The sequence below is a fragment of the Odontesthes bonariensis genome, chromosome 8 (assembly GCF_027942865.1).
Source record: "Odontesthes bonariensis isolate fOdoBon6 chromosome 8, fOdoBon6.hap1, whole genome shotgun sequence".
Classification (NCBI taxonomy): Eukaryota; Metazoa; Chordata; class Actinopteri; order Atheriniformes; family Atherinopsidae; genus Odontesthes; species Odontesthes bonariensis.
In genome coordinates, this window is record NC_134513.1 from 24,170,840 (window position 1) to 24,183,796 (window position 12,957).

The 12,957-nt window shown below is 43.0% G+C and overlaps 2 non-coding genes across 2 annotated transcripts; one reads left to right on the forward strand and one right to left on the reverse strand.

The window, feature by feature from the left end:
• Window positions 1-765: 765 nt before the first annotated feature.
• On the reverse strand, window positions 766-838 carry trnam-cau (transfer RNA methionine (anticodon CAU)). The gene has a single exon. It is a non-coding gene; the product is annotated as a tRNA-Met (tRNA).
• Window positions 839-11,646: 10,808 nt separating this feature from the next.
• trnak-cuu (transfer RNA lysine (anticodon CUU)) lies at window positions 11,647-11,719 on the forward strand. The gene has a single exon. It is a non-coding gene; the product is annotated as a tRNA-Lys (tRNA).
• The last annotated feature ends 1,238 nt before the right edge of the window (window positions 11,720-12,957 follow it).

Consider the following 12,957-nt stretch of genomic DNA (forward strand, 5'->3'; position numbering starts at 1 on the left):
AGGGGGAGCGGGAGCGGGAGGGGAGGGAGGTTAACTCCAAGTTAGGGCTTCACCTTGATTGGCCGAGTTCCATTGTGAGCTCGGGCGTTGATAGGCTCGGTTCATTGTGAGTCGGTGCGACATTGGCTAAACCGTTCAATGTGATAATGGAGAAGTGCGAATCCTATTGGAGGTGAGATTTAGACTAACGTGAGCGAGGTAGCGCCAACGAGGCTTAAAAATCATAAACGTGCATGTATTGTCAGCCTAGGCTCACTTTCCCACACCCATTCATTGGTCCTGCAGACGTTGCTAAAGGTACGGGATAGCCACTTGCCCAGCTCACATGGATTGCATGGCAATCAAATAAGTGGATGGTAGGAAATAAAATCTTCTAATCTGCAGCCCCCTGTGACACCTATGGGGGGCGAGAACGGCAAAACCGAAGAAAAATGTGTCTGACATGACAAGTTTAAGTAGATAATAAAGGAAGCAGAAACTGAAAGGCGACAAATATCTGATTGCAAGGCATCTCTAAAAGAGCGATGGTTTGAATCCCCATAACTCGGGTTTGACACAAGGCGACAAAGATCTGATTCCAATGCTTTTAAAAAAAAGAGATGGTTCGAAACCCCATAACTTGTGTTTGACACCTTCCACAGTTTGGAGTGACTGAGCTTCCGAGTGGGCTTTCTGCAGCTGCAAGAGAGAGCAATCAGAGGCACCTGTGCCCAGCAAGTTTCCAGCTGTAACTGAGGTGAAGTGCTATAAACACATCAAAACACCTGCCCCGTGTGAGGGTCGAACTCACAACCTTCAGATTATGAGACTGACGCGCTGCCTACTGCGCCAACGAGGCCTGCAAAACAGAAATATGCATGTATTGTCAGCTTAGGCTCACTTTCACACACCCATTCATTGGTCCTGCAGACTTTGCTAAAGGTATGTGATGCCCACTTGCCCAGCTCACATGGATTGCATGGCAGTCAAATAAGTGGATGGTAGGAAATAAGATCTTCTAATCTGTAGCCCCCTGTGACATCTATGGGGGGCGAGAACGGCAAAACTGAAGAAAAATGTGTCTGACATGACAAGTTTAAGTAGATAATAAAGGAAGGAGAAACTGAAAGACGACAAATATTTGATTGCAAGGCATCTCTAACGCTAGTCGTCCATTGTTCCATCACGTCAACTTAACTCGCCGGATTGGATGCCTAGTGTCGCCGTGTTGCTACTACAGTGGGCGTGTATACGAAGTTGTAGATAGAACATACGGTAGAACGGCTCCGGGGTAAAGTAAATAACTTGTGATTTTAATCAACCGAAGTTTCGGAGTTTTGGAGGGAAATTAATGTGTATAAATCGTCAGCAATGGAACATTATTTCATATTGCACCATGGATGTGGATCTGCGAGCGAGGAGAGCTGCTATTGTGCTGTTGATGCGACACAGGAGATCTCCTTCTCGCTGCATCACCTGTCCCTGCACCTTTTTTCTGATTTGAAAATGAAACATGAACAAGACATGTTGTGAAAACATGGCCATGGGTGTGATTTGGTTCTTTTGTTGAAATGAATGCCTATCACAATTATTGATAACGTTTAATCCACTACTCCACCTCTGCCCATGAAAGAATTTGATGCACTGGATTGAACCTCTATTCCTTGATGGTCATTACTTTACTGCAAAAGTGGAGATGCTCACAATTGCCTGATGTTTTAGGTGTGTTTATTCGCCTACAATCGTTTTAGCACAGCCATTCTGGCCCCTGCTGCTGTTCATTTTGCCCGCAATAGCAATGACATGATCAATACCCGAAATGTTCAGTGGTGAATAAACAAAGGGAAAAAAAAATACATGATCTACTGTCATTGGGTAACGCACTACGTCTGCCGTGGCAAATTTGCATAAACTTCGAGTGAGCCCAATTTTTTGAAGTGCCGCAGGTCCCCAGCTCGCCGTGTCAGAATCCCAGCATGCTTTGCGAGCACGGCGACATCGATCGGCCGGATTTCATTGAAAATTAACTGAATACGGCTTGCGTTGACGGAACAATGGACGACTAGCGTAAAAGAGCGATGGTATTCACCAGTATATCTTTTGATTTGCTACCCAACCTCTAGCTCATCCGGTAGATTTGTTGGTACACACACTCACCCCTGGGTGGGCTCGAACCACCAACCTTTCAGTTAACAGCCGAACGCGCTGGCCGATTGCGCCACAGAGACTTGCTGTAGTTGTCTGTGGGCGTGGTCTCGATCATTACCACCTCTCACCCCATCATCAGAGTGTGTGTTCAATTTCTTTATGTTTGTCTTAAAGTTGATATCTGCTGAGTAGGTAACAAGTAAAGTAGCACACAACAAGTAGTCAATAACTTCCTGGTCTGACTTGTTAAAGAAAGAGGTTTGATGTTAAATTTTTTCCCAAGTGCCCTCATTTGGTCTCTCAGGCTTTTTGAAATTTTTTTGTTTTGTGTGTGACTTTCATAGCAATATGACAAAAAGGTTCTTTTTTAACTTTGCTTGTGCAATTTTGACAAAAGACAGAGGAGCCTCCAGGTTGAGTCATGCATTACACTGCACTTAAAGGGGAACTCCGGGGCATTTGAAGCGCAATCCCATTGCTAGAGGTTGTCAAATACTGATAGTAGGACACAGACAGGTGCAAATCTGCGCTCCCTGTGCGGATATTGCGCTGTTTGCGCAGCCTGTCATGCGAGGCTAATATGTGGTGGCTAAGGGGTAAGCGCTAACCCTTCCACGTAAAACAACAACTTGCACACTGCAGAAACGTCACACCACTTTATAAACCATCCGACAATAAAGTCACAAGCCTTACCATCAAAACCATATGCATGGTTCTCACATTACTGGCATGGGGATGTAGCAGTCACAGTGCCGTGTGGATTAAGAGTTTTTCAAACTTTGACAAAACCCACATTCCTGTGGGGGATGTTTACGTATGTGGATATAAACCAGATCTTCATTTTCTTTCCACAAAGGAAAAAGAGACAGAAACTGCCTAATTTACGTTGATCTTCTACCCTCTTAAGAGTTTTTGGGGAGTCGAACTCGCAACAGACACTTGCCATAAAAATTGGAAAACTCGAATGAACAAAGGATCTTTCTGTTGGAGACCTCACTATCTTATCTTCACCATGAATCGAATTGACATTTTAACACCCTCTCCCACCAGAGAAAGAGACCAGATGGCTATACATACGAACTGAGAAGACTCACTTTTAGTTAAATCTTAAAACTATATTAAATGTGTTTGATAACCGTGTACAATTTCTTTCAGGTTTCCAGCTTGATCACAAGACGCATATAGAGACAATTTGTACGATTCTGGCTTAAATATTGACAAAGAACTGATTTTGGTGGAAAATGCCCAACCTGCCTGATGGAACCACATTGCCCCCTAGTGGTCTGCAGTGTGATTAGTTGAACATTTAAATACCAAAGGACTCAGTAAAATGGATATGGAATGGACAATATATGCAACTAGTAACTTCTAACGATGTCCCTTCGGTATCTATTTGGTATTTGTTTAGTGTCCCCATTGTTAACACAGAAATTAGCATTGTGTAATTCAATATTCATTTGTCACGATTTCATAGATATTCATCTGAATTTTGAAAGTCATAATTGTCTTTATCATGTGTGTTATTTTGATGTCTTTATATTACAAGTCTATGTTATATCTTTAATCTGCATATCTTAACAAGATGTGATGTTTTCAGAATCACCGAGACAAATGTTCTATGAGATGGGAGTAATGGAGAAATAAGAGTTTTCTTTGTCTAAATCCAGAAATCCCCCTAGCACAGATCACCTTACAGAGACATGCACACAGTTCAAGCATGTCATTGGCTGAAAAAGTAGTGTAAGCCCCGCCTCCGAGAGTCAAAACCCGGAACCGCGGAAAACACAGTCTCTCTTGCCTTCTTGCCCTCTTGCGCTCGTGTGCTCTGGCTCGCTTCAGGCGTCTGCGCTTGCCCTCTTGTGCTCTGGATCTTGTTCCAGAAGGGTTCCAACCCAGAGTTTCAGAAGGAGATATGAGCAGAAAACAGCTGCTCATAGACTTTTAGAAATGGTTTAAGCAGAAGAGAAGAGCTCGCCGGAGTTTGGGAGTTTTCCCATAATCTCAGGAGAGAGCGTAAGGACGTGTGGATAACGATGCAGCGGACGACCGGAGGAGACCCTCCAGAACCCAGTGAGACCCCGGAGACGAGAAAGAAAGATCCGAACAAAGAAACAGATTGAAATACTCTGAAGATGCACGTTTTACGTGTTTGTGTTCGTCCCTCGCCATCCACGTCCTTCTACGTCGCACGTCCTAACCTCCGCTGTTTCACGCCATCATCACCTTTTCCTACCAAGAAAGCCAACTCCAAGCAACCTTTTATTAATCTTCTGTGAACTTAAGTTCACTTCATCAGAGAAAGCAGCAACGGACCAACTCTGACACAACGATGGATTTGATCATCCCACAGTAAAGCCCTCGACATCATCGTCCCCGTTTCCCGGTGAAAGAAGCAACTGAGAAGTCCGCTAAAGTCAGCCACCACAGCCAGGAAGGCCCAGAGAGCGGAAGAGAAATCCCCTCAGACCCCGCGTGGCCGCTGCCGTGGTCCGAACCGGCTAAGCACAGTAAGACCGACCCGTTTTCACCTTAAAGTGGGTTTGATGGATGTCTCGAGGCTTTCACAGAATGATAAATTAATCCGAAATGTCAGTAGTTAACTCCGGCTTCCTCCCACTGTCCAAAAAATCATGCATGTTAGGTTGATTGGCATCTCTAAATTGTCCTTAGGAGTGAGTGTGAGCGTGCATGGTTGTTTGTCTCGTATGTCTCTATGTGGCCCTGCGATGGACTGGCGGCCTGTCCAGGGTGTACCCCGCCTCTCGCCCATTGACTCCTGGGATAGGCTCCAGCCCACCCGCGACCCGATCGACGGATTCAGCGGTATAGATAATGGATGGATGGATGGATGTCAGTAGTTAGCGTCAAATAGTCAGCCAACCCAAACTATTTGAATACATCCAGTATCTCCCCATTCCCATATTTTATTTTATATTCACTAAGTGTTTTATATAATCACCCATATTCAATGCATCTCCTGTTTGTTTAAAGGTTCATGTCTAAGATCATATCATTGTAATAAACAGTTCATATATCTATATATATGTTATAATCACAGATTGTGTCGTATGCTTTCTTTACGTAATGTCTGTCCAACCAAACGAGAACTTCACGAAAGTAGCGAGATATGAGACTGAATATTAATTGAATATTAATTTAACACCAGGATCGTAAGATTTCGAACAGTTTTCCGACCGGACTGTGACTTAAAATTAAGTCAAAACCTAGGTTGGTGGTGCCCCTAAATTCGAGGTAAGGTTTATTTGAGACTGTAAGAACATCTCATAAATCCTTATATTTAATAGGTATATAAATACCCGGTAACGCTACAGGGACGTTACAAAACAACTTTATAAACAGCATGTCACTTACCGGTTGTTTGTATGCTCGCGCATGTGAAAGCCCAAAAGAGTCAATGGACGATACTCCCAAATACAAAGCAATTATCTCTAGAAAAACTGCGTTCAAGTATTTAAAACATTACAACAATACATGCCCAGTAATGTTGTTGTCACCCTTGGAAAAATATTTTGCCAAGGAGCGTGTGTAATGCGTAAGGAAAGATTTTTTTATATTTATATTAATTATATATACATTTATAAATTCGTTCATATTTATATACATTTTTTTACCCAAAATTTCCCCCATGCCAGATCGCCAAATGCTCCAAGTCCATGGACAAAAACATTTTGTCCGACAATAGACCATGAAATTTCTCTTTTTCCGTATCATTCGTGGATGCCCATGTCATTTAATGACAAATAGCATTTGTCTTTGCTGCTCAAAATGTTATTAAGCACCGTGTTACACATCAAAGTATCAGAAAAACTTGATCATTCTTTTAGTTTTTAAAAGCCACAATGGTCCTAGAGCTGCTGGAAAGAGTTAAGCGAGTCCTTCTCTAAAGAGAAGTAGTAAATCTGCTGGCTGTAAAGTGTTATTTCAAATCAAGTGGTGCGCATAGGATGACTCCTTACAAACCAACGTCCTATTGAATTTGTGACAGGGCTCGATTAAATTGACATTCTTGTCATGTCATTGGAAAACAACAGCAGAACTGTCTTAGGTTTACGCTACACACAGTGCCAAAACTTGGTTCCCTCATTCCCTGACCGGGAATCGAACCCCGGCCGCGGCAGTGAGAGCGCCGAATCCTAGCCACTAGACCATCAGGGACCCAAAAGCAGTGCACATGGTACAGGTTGCAAGACTGTGGTAAACTCATTCCTAACTGGCAAATTAATTGGCATAGTGCATTGTACTGAAGTTGTGAACATTTTAGCCTTAGATGAAAGCAATTGTGCATCAGGAGAATGAATCCAAGCAAGCACAAGTTTCACGCTTTAGACTTCTCTCTTATTTGTAGAGTGCAAAATAAGTTTTCCAGGAGAAGAGTCTTTTTCTTATCTTCTTAGTTTTATTTATTATTAAACTTCACAATTTCAAAATGCGCGGGGGATGGCTTCGGGAACAATGTCAAAGAAAGAGTCTCTGATGTGTGCGCGCTCCTGCGCTGCGCGTCCACGGCTTCTTTATCTGGGGAATCCCAATTGGGCCACGCCCACTTCAGCAGGTAGGTCCGTATTTGGACACGTGCGTCACACGGGAGAATAAATCAAACTGGAATGAGAACAGCATTAGTGACATGTAATTGGACACAACACACAGCAACATTATTATATTATATATATTAGTCGGTGGTTAAAGTTAGTTTCTTGCTGTTTTTTGCTGGTTAAACTTCAGTTTAAGATCTTTCTAACAAGCCCCTGATAGTCTCTGTGGGCATATATTAATAACCCCATGCGTAAAGTGTGAAATGTCTCAATCAGCCTCACCTTTTCCCCGGCGCACTTCTGCACGTTACTGTATGAACACGTTGTTGTGAGTTACACAAAAACATGGGTATTTACCTTGGGGGTAATCAGAGTCACCCACATGAGCTCCCACCACCCCAGAGAGAGCAGTGTCACCCATAGTTTCCCCGACTCTCTGTTCAAACAGAGTCGGTCACCCCCCCACCCGACTGTTTTGGCCACACTGCAGCGGTGGGCAGCCAGTCTCCGCTTCACATCCACCTAAATGTTGGACCACTTCTTCTTCACCTCTGCTTGTGAGGCTCAGACCCCCCAGCATTGACAGCCTCAGGCTCTCCCACCCACTCCTCTTAGTTTGCTGCTTATGCCGGAGGACAGCGTGTCAAAGAACAAATTTTTTTGGGCCTCCACTTCAGAAAGTAGCACCGACATCTCGCTTTCCGTGAAGTTCTTCTTTTTTCCCGTCTTATTCAGTCTTTTTTCTTTATTTTCTGACCGTACACAGAGGGGAATCGCAGGTGCAGGGCTCATTTAAATATGATTTGCGTATTTAAGTAGGGGCGTGGACAGGGAGGAGTCGGCTGCTCCGACATGTGCGCTCAATTCCACGTTGATTGGGATGTACAAACGATATATGCTTGGATTGATGCGTGCGCACAGATTCGTACATCCGACGTTGGGGGTCATTTGGGTTTGAGCGTACGCCATGTTTCAGTAGGAAATCCACGCAAGTCTTTGTACATGAGGCCCCTGGAAAAGATGATGTAACATTCAGCAACATCACAGTTGACACTTGACCAACTCTGAAACCCTTTCTACACACTCTTAATTCAAACTCGTTTGGTGTGCACGAGTGTCCTCCAATGTCCACTTTTCTGATATAAGTAAGAAAAAAGAATTATTGTGTCAAAAGACTGAAATCTTTCACTTTTGTGAAATGAATTAGAGGATCGTTGACCTGATTTCTTTTTATGTTTTTTATTTTGAATAGTCACGTGGATAAGGCACTGGCCTCCTAAGCCAGGGATTGTGGGTTCAAGTCCCTTCAGAGGTGTGTAGCAGAGTGGCGCAGCGGAAGCGTGCTGGGCCCATAACCCAGAGGTCGATGGACCAAAACCATCCTCTGCTATGTATACATTTTCAAATCAACATCTCTCATTAAAAACACCTGGAAAAGATGATGTAACATTCAGCAACATCACAATTGACAGTTGACCAACTCTGAAAGCCTTTCTACACACTCTTAATTCAAACTCGTTTGGTGTGCACATGAGTGTCCTCCAATGTCCACTTTTCTGATATTAGTAAGAAAAAAGAATTATTGTGTCAAAAGACTGAAATCTTTCACTTTTGTTAAATGGATTAGAGGATCGTTTACCCGATTTCTTTAAGTTGTGTTTTTTTTATTTTGAATAGTCACGTGGATAAGGCACTGGCCTCCTAAGCCAGTGATTGTGGGTTCGAGTCCCATCTGAGGTGTGTAGCAGAGTGGGGCAGCGGAAGCGTGCTGGGCCTATAACCCAGAGGTCGATGGACCGAAACCATCCTCTGCTATGTATAACTTTTCAAATCAACATCTCTCATGAAAAAAACCTGGAAAAGATGATGTAACATTTATCAACATCACAATTGACACTTGACCAACTCTGAAACCCTTTCTACACACTATAAATTTGAACTCGTTTGGTGTGTACATGAGTGTCCTCCAATGTCCACTTTTCTGATATAAGTAAGAAAAAAGAATTATTGTGTCAAAAGACTGAAATCTTTCACTTTTGTTAAATGGATTAGAGGATCGTTTACCCGATTTCTTTAAGCTGTGTTTTTTTATTTTGAACAGTCACGTGGATAAGGCACTGGCCTCTTAAGCCAGGGATTGTGGGTTCGAGTCCCATCTGAGGTGTGTAGCAGAGTGGCGCAGCGGAAGCGTGCTGGGCCCATAACCCAGAGGTCGATGGACCGAAACCATCCTCTGCTATGTATACAATTTCAAATCAAAGTCAACATCTGCTGTACCTGTCTATGGGCGTGGAATTTCCAGAGCGTGTTGCTCCACATGCGGCTCTCTACTATACGGACTTTACGCTGAAGATGCCAGCTGGAGCAGGAGCGATTTCCGGAAAGATACTGGCTCGATTAAATTAATTCTGGACTCTCTATCCGACCACATGAAGACCTCGGGACACTTCTGTTTGGCTTTAGGGACCCTCTACTCACTACCACGTAAGTGTTATGTTGTTTGGAGCTGTAGAAGAGGTGTAAAAATAGCGTTTTGTAGCGGCGATACCATATGCTCCACTCTCCTCCAGGCTAACGACTTTTGGCTGAAAACGGTCAAATCAAAATTCTCAAAACACATCAGAATTAAAGGATAAGACCGGTTTTTTGACATTGGGCCCTTGATTTCACATTATAACATGATGTTCTACTCACCCCTGCTTGTTGTTGAACATTTGGAGCTGTTCCGAAGATATTCGCGAGGTGTCTGGCTGCTCTCTTGAGATATTCGGCCATGAAACGGTTTCCTATGGGCAAGCTCATACAGGCACAAACTATGCTGTTTATAATTTATTAATTACTCTACACTAGGACTGATAACGTGGAGGTGCGTCGCTTACTTAAAAAAATCTGGGTTATTGTAATTTTGTTTTTTTCGTCGTAAAGTGGGTGTTACTGACGTCCTCATCGTGCTACTACCACAGACAGCCCACAGACCTGCTGCTTATTTATTCATTCGGCTAAAATTCAAAATTAGTAACCCAGATTTTTTTAAGTAAGCGATGCACCTCCACGTTATCAGTGCTAGTGTAGAGTAATTAATAAATTATAAACAGCATAGTTTGTGCCTGTATAAGCTTGCCCATAGGAAACCGTTTCATGGCCGAATATCTCAAGAGAGCAGCCAGACGCCTCGCGAATATCTTCGGAACAGCTCCAAATGACCAACAACAAGCAGGGGTGAGTAGAACATCATATTATAATGTGAAATCAAGGGCCCAATGTCAAAAAACCGGTCTTATCCTTTAACATGATTTTGATGTCAACTCAACGTATGTACTCCCAACTTCCCGTAAATTGACCTGAAGTGCATTTTACTCCGGATAATTCCTTTAAGTTGTGTTTTTTATTTTGAATAGTCACGTGGATAAGGCACTGGCCTCCTAAGCCAGGTATTGTGGGTTCGAGTCCCATCTGAGGTGTGTAGCAGAGTGGAGCAGCGGATGCGTGCTGGGCCCATGACCCAAAGGTCAATGGACCGAAGCCATCCTCTGCTATGTAAAAGTTTTCAAATTAAACTCAACATCTATCACTAAAAAAAACCTGCAAAAGATGATGTAACATTCAGCAACATCACAATTGAAACTTGACCAACTCTGAAACCCTTTCTACACACTCTTAATTTGAACTCGTTTGGTGTGCACATGAGTGTCCTCCAATGTCCACTTTTCTGATATAAATCAGAAAAAAGAATTATTTTGTCAAAAGACTGAAATCTTTCACTTTTGTTAAATGGATTAGAGGATCGTTTACCCGATTTCTTTAAGTTGTGTTTTTTATTTTGAATAGTCACGTGGATAAGGCACTGGCCTCCTAAGCCAGGGATTGTGGGTTCAAGTCCCATATGAGGTGTGCAGCAGAGCGGCGAGGCGGAAGTGCCTCAGTGCCCTAATGGACAAGGCACTCTCCTCCTAAGCCAGGGATTGTGGGTTCGAGTCCCATCTGAGTTGTATAGCAGAGTGGCGCAGCAGAAGTGCCTCAGTGGCCTAATGGACAAGGCACTGGCCTCCTAAGCCAGAGATTGTGGGTATGAGTCCCATCTGAGGTGTGTAGCAGAGTGGCGCAGTGGAAGAGTGCTGGGCCCATAACCCAGAAGTTGATGGACCGAAGCCATCCTCTGCGATGTAAAAATTTTCAAATCAAACTCAACATCTCTCATTAAAAAAACCTGTTAAAGATGATTTAACATTCATTATCATCACAATTGACACTTGACCAACTCTGAAACCCTTTCTACACGCTCTTAACTCAAACTGGTTTGGTGTGCACATGAATGTCCTCCAATGTCCACTTTTCTGATATAAGTAAGAAAAAAGAATTATTGTGTCAAAAGACGGAAATCTTTCACTTTTGTGAAATGGATTAGAGGATCGTTTACCTGATTTCTTTTTATGTTTTTTATTTTGAATAGTCACGTGGATAAGGCCCTGGCCTCCTAAGCCAGGGATTGTGGGTTCAAGTCCCATCTGAGGTGTATAGCAGAGTGGCGCAGCGGAAGCGTGCTGGGCCCATAACCCAGAGGTCGATGAACCGAAGCCATCCTCTGCTATGTATACATTTTCAAATCAAACTCAACATGTATCACTAAAAAAAACCTGCAAAAGATGATGTAACATTCAGCAACCTCAAAATTGACACTTGACCAACTCTGAATGCCTTTCTACACACTCTTAATTCAAACTCGTTTGGTGTGCATGAGTGTCCTCCAATGTCCACTTTTCTGATATAAGTAAGAAAAAAGAATTATTGTGTCAAAAGACTTAAATCTTTCACTTTTTCTAAATGGATTAGAGGATCATTTACCCGATTTCTTTAAGTTGTGTTTTTTTCTTTGAACAGTCACGTGGATAAGGCACTGGCCTCCTAAGCCAGGGATTGTGGGTTCGAGTCCCATCTGAGTTGTATAGCAGAGTGGCGCAGCAGAAGTGCCTCAGTGGCCTAATGGACAAGGCACTGGCCTCTTAAGCCAGAGATTGTGGGTTCGAGTCCCATCTGAGGTGTGTAGCAGAGTGGCGCAACAGAAGTGCCTCAGTAGTCTAATGGACAAGGCACTGGTCTAATGGACAAGGCACTGGCCTCCTAAGCCAAAGATTGTGGGTTCGAGTCCCATCTGAGGTGTGTAGCAGAGTGGCGCAGCGGAAGCGTGCTGGGCCCATAACCCGGAGATCGATTGACTGAAACCATTCTCTGCTATGTAAAAATTTTCAAATCAAACTCAACATCTCTCATTAAAAAAACCTGTTAAAGATGATATAACATTCATTATCATCACAATTGACAGTTGACCAACTCTGAAACCCTTTCTACACGCTCTTAACTCAAACTGGTTTGCTGTGCACATGAGTGTCCTCCAATGTCCACTTTTCTGATATAAGTAAGAAAAAAGAATTATTGTGTCAAAAGACTGAAATCTTTCACTTTTGTTAAATAGATTAGAGGATCATTTACCCGATTTCTTTAAGTTGTGTTTTTTACTTTGAACAGTCACGTGGATAAGGCACTGGCCTCCTAAGCCAGAGATTGTGGGTTCGAGTCCCATCTGAGGTGTGTAGCAGAGTGGCGCAGCGGAAGCGTGCTGGGCCCATAACCCGAAGGTCGATGGACTGAAACCATCCTCTGCTATGTATACATTTTCAAATCAAACTCAACATCTCTCATTAAAAAAACCTGAGAATGTAGCAAAATAAAGGGGAATTAGCTCAAATGGTACAGTGCTCGCTTTGCATGTGAGAAGTAGTGGGATCGACGCCTGCGTTCTCCAGTCATCTTTCCTTTGTTCTCTTGCTCTCTGGAGGAAATGATTAACAGCTGGATGTGGCAAACGTGGGTGTAAACTGAAAGAAAGACAGCTCTTTCACATTAGCCTGAAGTCAGACTCAAAATTCTTCACTATAGATTCAATCGCCCAAATGAACTTAGTGTAAGCAAATAAAAATATTGCGACAAAAGCATTGTTTGAAAAGCCTGCTTGTAAAAAGTCGAATCAGAAATATTAACAAACTAACAACTTAAAATTCAAAGCCAACGAAAATGGGATTTGACCCCATGCGTGCAAAGCACAATGGATTAGCAGTCCATCGCCTTAACCGCTCCGCCACCTCGTCCTCTTGCTTGTAAGTTTGACCATAAAAATTTCCGTCTTAAACTACAGCTGGTATAATTTCGATCTCAAATTGAAGCCTCATTAGATACACTGGCCTTGCGTGCAGAGAGTATGAATTCATCCCCCTTTCACAAA